Raw genomic sequence first — 8,374 nt, forward strand, 5'->3', positions numbered from 1 at the left:
TGTATAGATACAACAGGACCTGAATAAAGGCAAAAACATGTCAATGGTATCCTACAATGCAATTCGTTATTAATACTTGACACTTCATAACGTGTCTTAGTTTAAGTAGGCATTTCCAGCATTAAGGACGATGTGTTAGACTAGTATTACACTGTTCATTCAATACTAGGCGAGTCATCCGCGCGTGTGAGATAGATTAGTCCCTGAGACCCAAAGCCGGCCTTATTAATTGCGGGGCCCAATTGAATGGATGCTTGAGAGACCCCTCTTCTATTTTTTTTCAATAACAACTATTGTAATTATTAGATCATTTATAATAGCATTCATTTTACAACATGCATAGGAAGCAACTGGTGCGCAATAGGCGGCAGTGGGTTAATTAAAGCTCGTCCATCGTTCGATACACAAAGTATTTTAACCCTCTAGGTCCTACATCTTTAAAAGCCTTTGACAAGAGTCATGACTAATAGTAATATGCTAAATGAAAATTGCGGGGCCAGATTGCACTCTGATCGAAAGTAGATCTACAGTTTAAATCACGAGTAGGCCTATGATATTGTTCATAACTGGCACCTTTAGAACGAGCCCAAGGTGCGCTACAGAAATAATGTGTAACTTGCTTCCTCTCGGCCTGAGGAGATAAGCGCAGAATCTCAAAGAAGTGCTAGCCACAAGATGCCAAACGAAAAAGGTAAAGATTCATTATTAACACACAAGGAAGAGCTAAGGATGGAGAGTTACTCTTCCTTGGACGGGATAGTTCAAGAAATAATCACCTGGTATGAGCAATATCATGATGTGGTAGGTAAATAAGAATTTTTGTCACCATCCCAACTAGTGAACCCTCAGATAGAAATCAATCTCGGTAGTGCTTATGAAGATATTAATAAAAACGAATTTTATCAGTTTGAGCTGCGAGAAGCTTCTTTCACTAGATTCCACAATTACGTGATTTTTTTTTATCGCGCATTTTCCATGTTGAAAGACACCCCAAAACGACAATTTTCGTTTATATATTTCAGGAGATTTGTATGAGTTTTCCAAAGATAAACTGGTTGCAGGTGTTAGACAAACTCTACTAAGTCGTTGGTTTTCCTGGCTGATTCAGGCCACCCTTTTCAAGATTTAATAGCACTAGGGAAGAAGAAAAACGTATATTCAAATACATCTACATTCAGTTTAGTTTGAACGATAATAGTCATAATTATAGTCATTAAAAAAAAAAAAAATTATATAGAGCCCGAACTGGTCATTTATTATACGGACTAATTATAATCAAACAATGTTTTTTAGAATTGCTCACAATCTGAGCCATGACTTCTGTGACCTATATCGGAGGTGACTTGTAGGCGAGAGAGCTATGCAAATGATGACCTGTCACTTCATCACCGGTCACTTCATCCACGGTCATTTCATCCCCTGATCACTTCATCCCCGATCACTTCATCCCCTGGTCATTTCATCCCCTTGTCATGTCATCCCCAATTAAATATTTTTCTTTTTCATTGTTTAATTGTGCTGTTAAGGCTTTGACTTAAAGCCCTCATTTCAACTACTATATAAATATGATTATGTTGAATGCTTTTTCATAGTTTTTGACATGTTAATAATGCGTTTATAGTGTTTCCTCTTTCACTTTGCATTCTTAATGAGAAATCTCATAATATATTGTAAATCTGGGTGTGTACATAGCTTTAGCGCTTCTATTGGATGTGGGGGATGTAATATTATAATATTATCCTGCGCATGACGTAATGATCAAAGGCCAACGTTTGGTGCAAGTAGTGGAAATCTTTTAAGAGATAGAAGTGCGATTACAATAATTATGACCGTGCCGCTGTAACTTATCATCAAAGGCCAAGTTGTGGTAGAAATATGATCTTGTGTCACTTTATTTAATCTTTCAATAGCTTTTTCTTGAAATTGGGCGCATCATTTTTAGCCTTGAAATAAGATTTTTTTTTTCTAATAAAGACTGACTTCACCCATCCTCAGGATATCATGTCGCCTGTATAAGTTTCACTTTAATTCCTTTTAACATGAAATTTATAAAATGCGTTTTAGGACTTTATTTAAGATAAGATAAGATAACTTTAATTGATCCAATCAAATGGAAATTCGGTTTGACTACTATTGACAACCTCAGCGTAACAACTATACAATAACAATATAGATTCACAATATAGATGCACAATATAGATGCACATACGAACGACATTCACACGCGAAAAACACATACACATAACCAGCGCTTTATAAATAGACTTCTGTGTACATCTCGATGACGACAAAATGTTAATTTTTAATGTTGGTCATTCAGGGTCTATTATTACTGAATGTTTTAATTTTCTTCTTTGGTACAATCATGTTTTCACAGAACTGGATGTACGAATTAACAGTTGTGGTAAGTTCATCTGTCTGGGCAGTTGTTTACAAACATGTCCCTATCTGTTTGCTTCAGACAACTTTGTAGCTGTAAAACAGCGTCGTCAGACCATGACTGGATGGACTGGACTTCGGGTTTTGTTGTTTTTAAAACCGGTTTGTACGTGGGTGTAAGATGGATCATTGTGTGGTCCGACTCTCTAAGGGGAAATAACGATCGAGATGTGTAGGCCACTTCTATGTTGCTATAACACATGTTCAAGGTTTTATCGTGCCGTGTGGGACAATTGACATATTGAGTATATGTTTGCAAGTATTGAGCTAACGAAAGATGATTGAAATCTCCCATTACTAGTCGGGCAGCATCAGAACTTTTTACATAGCAACATGTGCAAAGTCTAGTATATGTTTTGTTGCTTTTTTTGTGTTGGCTGTGGGTGGTATATGCACAAGTATGATGTACAATTGTGTAAACTCTCTCGGCAGGTAGTATAGCTTGAGACTGTTACATAGTAGTTCAATATCGGTCGTACACACTTTAGTTTTGATTGAAATATTGTTGACACAACAGTACTGTTTATTAACATAAATGGCCAGTCCTCCTCCTCTTGTTTTACCACTATCTGTTGTTCTGTCTGATCTGTACAAAAGAAACGCATCCCAAGTCTACTGATGCGTCGGGAATAATTTCATTTAGCCATGTTTCAGTGAGATAGATTGCGAGCTTTCATGGTAGAAATGTCTGCAGCAACAATCAAGTTCGTACATTTTGTTATTTAGTGATCTACCGATATTTTATTTCTATCTATCTTTTTGATGTAGATGAACATAATAACATTTTTTTACATTACCTGTATATTTATGCATGTTAAATTCTTAAAGTTTTTTTTATGTCATTTAATTTTAATTTAATTTTGTTATCTAATGTGCTACACATGAACATATTAGATATTGTTAATTTTATGATTTTTACAATCAGGCCTACTATTTATTAGATAAAATGATCAGATGATGAAAATAACAGGTGTAGAAATGAACAGGGGATGAAATGACCAGGGGATGAAATGACCACGAGATAAAATGACCAGGGGAAAAAATGACAGGGGGGTGAAATGACCAGGGGATGAAATGATCAGGGGATGAAATGATCAGGGGATGAAGTGATCGGTGATGAAATGATTGTGGATAAAGTGACCGTGGATGAAGTGACCGGGGATGAAATGACCGGGAACCAGACAAATACTATTTTTCAATTTTCAAAGAAACCCAAGGGGAGTTTTTTTTTTTTTTTTTTTTTTACTTTTTAAATTTTTCTATGATTTTCTCCTAAAGGGAAGCAACTAAGTATGACCAAATTGATAGTTAATTGCGCCCCTTTAGTTATAATTTCAAACTGATAAAAATAAAGCAACACAAACAAAATATATCGGTTCAACAAAATGACAATTCGTCCATGATATCATCAGAAATAATTTTGTTGGTCCAAAGAAATGAGTCACTGAGAATCAGTTTTTTTTTTTGTTTTTTTTTTTGAAAAAAATGGGGTGTGGGGAGGAGGTAGGTTGGTATTGAGTGCCGCAAACAGTGCATGGTCGAGAATGACGAAAATGTTTTACATGTTTCGGATGTTCCTTCAGAGTTGAAGATATTCTACTTCCTAGTCCAAACCTTCCGCAGGACAACGGGAGCGACAAGGGTTTGAACCCGGGACCATCGGTAAGGCCACATGGCAGTCCAGCTCGCAAACCACACCACCAGGCAGAGATCTAAGGACTTGAGGAAAGTTGTATGACTTTCTCGTACTTTTCATACTGACCACGTGACATTGTATGCCAACATTTCAGACTTTTGATTTCTAAAGTAAGTGTTTCCCAAACTGTACTCTACTGAATCATAGTGTTCCGCAAGGCCTGACTAGGTGTTCCACGTACTACTGGTAAATCAACTAGTAGGCCTACACATGAATTAATTCTTTAGCACATGCTGGGGAAAAAAGATTATTGGTAACAACGATTTTATAACATCACTATGACCTTTGAACTGATCTAGATTCTGACTCTTAATTTTAAACAAAGATACAATAAGAGATCAACCATTAAATGATTTCTGGTCTAGTGTTTTCCTGAAAAGTGCTACAGCATTTCAAAACAAGCTGGTCTATATTTTAATTTAGTTTCCGATTTGTGCAAAAGCAGGATTTTACAACAATGTCAGTCTAGAAACTGGCTTGACTCCACGCCAGATATTCAGATTCAGATTACAAATATTGTGTCTGATACAAATTGGGTTATGCTCTTCGACGATTAGACTGATGCGCTCTCTGGTCATGGCCACATTTTTATATGCTTGCGAGTCGTGGACGTTGAATGCAGAGCTTAAGAGGAGGATCCTAGCAATGGAATTGAGATGCTACAGAAGGATCCTAGGCATCACATTCAAAGACCGCATCACAAACCAAGAAATCAGAGACAGGGTTACTGTAGCGATCGGAGCTCATGACGACCTGCTTACTATTGTGAAAAAACGAAAGCTTAAAACCTTTGGCCACATTACAAGATCTACGGGGCTCGCAAAGACCTTTCTTCAGGGAACAGTGCCAGGAAAAAGAAGAAGAGGCAGACAGAAAAAGCGATGGGAGGACAACATTAAAGAATGGACAGGCCTGCCATTGAGAGAGGTTCTGATCAAGGCAAAAAAAAGGGAGGAATGGAGAAAGACGGTCGACAAATCTTGCCTGGTGCCCCAACGGTCCAACAGACTAAGGGATAGGTAAAGGTAAAGGTATAGATATAGATAGATATATTCATTTTAAAAAGTGCCTATATTTAGAACATTTCATTTTTTAATTTAATTATTATAAAAAAAATATCATTAGAGTGACGGCCCACGGGCCGTATTTCGAGCATCACTGCTATACATGAAAACACTTATTTCACACAAAAAGAAAACTTCGTTAACTAAAAGTGTTTGGAAACATTACATTAAGTAATATTTACATTTCTCCATTTTGAGTAAAAGGTTATACACTTGCCCTTTGTATTTACTTTTTTTTAAAGGTAGAATTGTTGATCTTTTTAATCAAAAATGCCATGGAGGGGTGGGGGGGGGGGGGGGTTTCAGTTAACTTGTAATTACTTGGTTTCTAATACTGAACTCACCAAAGGTCGAAAACCCATGTAGAAAGATATATTGATCTACGATGATGCTAAAAAGTAGTATCGTTGCAATGACAAGCCAATGGTCAAAGTTCATCTTATAACTTGTTTTCATCTATACTATAAAGTAGAATGTAAGTTATGACATCACTGTGAACTTTGAACTGATCTAAATTCTGACAAATACACAATAAGAGATCAACTATAGACGAATAACTGGTAAAGTTTTTGTTGTTTTTTTTTTATTTCAAAACAAGCTGGTCGTTAGTTTAGTTTAGTTTCCGATTACCTTTTTGTGCAAAGCAGAATTGTACGTTGCAACAAATTCTAAGTATAGAAACTGGCTGGACTCCACACCAGATATTCAGATTCAGCTTACCAATATTGTGCTTGATATCCTATACTCTTAAGCGAGCAATTCTTGTGAATATATACGCGCCACAGATGCCCTTTAAAAATTTCAAGGTTTGTGCATTTTAGTAAGAAAAAAAATTTCAAATCATTGGCCACATCGGGAAAACTCGAGGTCGACCGTTATATCGGTTTGAAAATGTTTCATTATCGAAAAATTAATATCGGCTAGAATGTTTTATGAATGAAATTTTCTATATGACGTCAATGGGAAAAAAAACATGACACCGCTTACGTCACTAGGCTCACAGCAATACACTAAGACATTTCTTCGTAAACAAGAAAACGTTTTAATGATTCAATTGGCGTAATTAAATATTTGCCCACCATCTTATTGTACATTGATCCATTATGAAACTATGGAAAAAAATAATGAAATTAAATATCTTTATGTATGATTAGTTATTGTGTTTTAAAGGTTTTATAAATTGTTTACACTTTAATTGCGTACACACGTAGGTAGCTTTTACTTTGTTATTATTTTGATGGTGAATTATTGCAATGTGTTTAAGCTTCGAAGTCTACTTTCCCATACCAAAACATAGGAAATTGTCATAACACAGCTTATCTATGCCTTACTTGCTCAACCAGGGCCGATCCTAACATTTGCGGGGCCCTATGTGAAATGGATTGCGCGCGGACCAGTAAGGGGAGGGTTAAGGATAATAAGTGAAAATAAAGATTTTGTATTAGAAAATAAATTCGTATTTGCATTAAATTTTTATTAAATGAAAGCTGACGATGCCGATTTTTTATATCACGCGTATGACAGGCGTCTACCATATTGATTGACACCACAAAATGACAAAAATAGACATTTTTATGAGTTTCAGATTTCCAGGAGCTCCTTGAAAACAAGGAGACCACGGGAACCCTATTATAAATTATAATGGTTTTATTTAATAATTATGAATTATACCTAGAATTATCGCGAGGCTTTTTGAACCTTCGGGGTCCACTGCGGCAGCATAGACCTAAGGCTGGCCCTGATGATATTCAGCTCGCGGTCAACGAATTTTCATCACGCTGCTGCTTTTTTTGGTTAACCTATAAACCTCGGTAAAACAGAAGTCATGTTTTAGAAGTCACCCAATAAAACCTACTCAGCCCAAAGATCACCGCGCATAGACATCCCTTAAAGTGGTAGATAACTTCAGATTATATGGGAAGCATAGTATCAAATGACGCATTGCTTTAAAGAGAGTTTGATATGTAGTCAGGGATAGTCGTGCTTTTGGACACCTCCAAGCGAGAGTGTGGCGAAATAAATCGCTCCGCCTGTCCACAGAAATCAGTGTCAACCAGTGATTCTCTCAACCCCTCTATATGGATCTAAGACATGAGTACTTTATAGAAAGCAACTAAGAATTCTTGAACGACTTCACCAAAGACCGCAATACAATCAGCGATATTCTTGCAAAATGGTATGAACTTCTTATAATCCGACAGTCACGCTTTGCTGGGCACCTATTCCGTATGGGGGACGAACAGATTTTTGGCAATCTTTTTTTTTTATTAAGCTGAAAGGTTGTCGGAGTAACAGAGATGCCTCACAATAACGCTTCTTTAGAATACTAACGCGATGTTTTTAAGTCTCTTAGGAAAAAATGCGCAATTTTACTTTGTTACTAGGTACACTATAACGTAGAGATTGTGCATCACTTGATGATTCTTACTAAAGCCATAATAATAAGGCTTGTCTTCGAGTCCGAAGATTAGTGAGGAATGCAGTACTTCCCGTGGCTGCGCAGTCCCAGCTGTGACCTACATATTTTGCCACACCAGGGTAAGCATAACCATTGTCCGCAGGTGGTCGATTTAGATTTCTTTTCGCCGTCTGCGTTTGTCCTCGGCAGCAGATTTTCTTTTGGTCTGAAATGTGTATCCCGCGGCATTCGTGAGTGACCCTGTCTCGTTCGGAGGCCGCATACAACCAGCTGCTCTCTTCTATGTCAGCTAAGGAAAGTTGACGCATAAGCTGGTCTTTGAAGCATTTCCGTGGGGCGCCTCTGTTACATCGACCACCTTTTAGCTCACACACAAAAAAAAACTGCCTTTGGCATACGTTGGTCTCCCATACGGGATACGAGCCCTACCCAGCGCAACTGTCAGACCATAAGAAATTTCTCTATACTGTCCATACCGGCGTGGGAAAAGACATCGCTGTTTGTAGTGCGGTCCTGCCACCGTATGTCCATGATGGAGCGCAAGCACTCAAGAAGTCTTAGTTGTTTTCTGTAAAGTATCCATGTCTCAGAGTCATAATGAAAATATTAATTGAATATTAAATGTCAGAAAGTAACCATTTTAGAAGTTACACTGCAAAGACTTTCTTCCAAGCCTATAATAGCCCAATAGTTTTACGCGAAAGAAGCAATGTAAAACGTTAAGACGTGAGCTGTGGTTTTCTATAGGCCTACTGT

The sequence above is a fragment of the Biomphalaria glabrata genome, chromosome 3 (genome assembly GCF_947242115.1).
Source record: "Biomphalaria glabrata chromosome 3, xgBioGlab47.1, whole genome shotgun sequence".
NCBI classification, from domain to species: domain Eukaryota; kingdom Metazoa; phylum Mollusca; class Gastropoda; family Planorbidae; genus Biomphalaria; species Biomphalaria glabrata.